The following is a 429-nucleotide window of genomic DNA, read 5'->3' as shown; positions in this document are numbered from 1 at the left end:
TTCTCAGGATCATAAGCTTCTTCAGAAGCTACCTCTCTAGTACTGTTGGATGCATGTTGCAATCCATTCAGATTTTGAGAGATCATGTTGACCTGTTGAGTCAACACTTTGTTCTGAGCCAGTATGGCATTCAGAGCATCAATTTCAAGAACTCCCTTCTTGAGGGGCCCCATTATTCACGGAATTCCTCTCAGAGGTATACATGAACTGGTTGTTTGCAACCATGTCAATGAGTTCTTGAGCCTCTTCAGGCGTTTTCTTCAGGTGAATAGATCCACACGCAGAATGGTCCATTGACATCTTAGACAATTCATACAGACCATCATAGAATATATCCAGGATGGTCCATTCTGAGAGCATGTCAGAAGGACACTTTTTGGTCAGTTACTTGTATCTTTCCCAAGCTTCATAGAGGGATTCACCATTTTT

Source organism: Arachis duranensis, chromosome 7, assembly GCF_000817695.3.
Source record: "Arachis duranensis cultivar V14167 chromosome 7, aradu.V14167.gnm2.J7QH, whole genome shotgun sequence".
Classification (NCBI taxonomy): domain Eukaryota; kingdom Viridiplantae; phylum Streptophyta; class Magnoliopsida; order Fabales; family Fabaceae; genus Arachis; species Arachis duranensis.
This window is presented reverse-complemented; position numbering follows the sequence as displayed.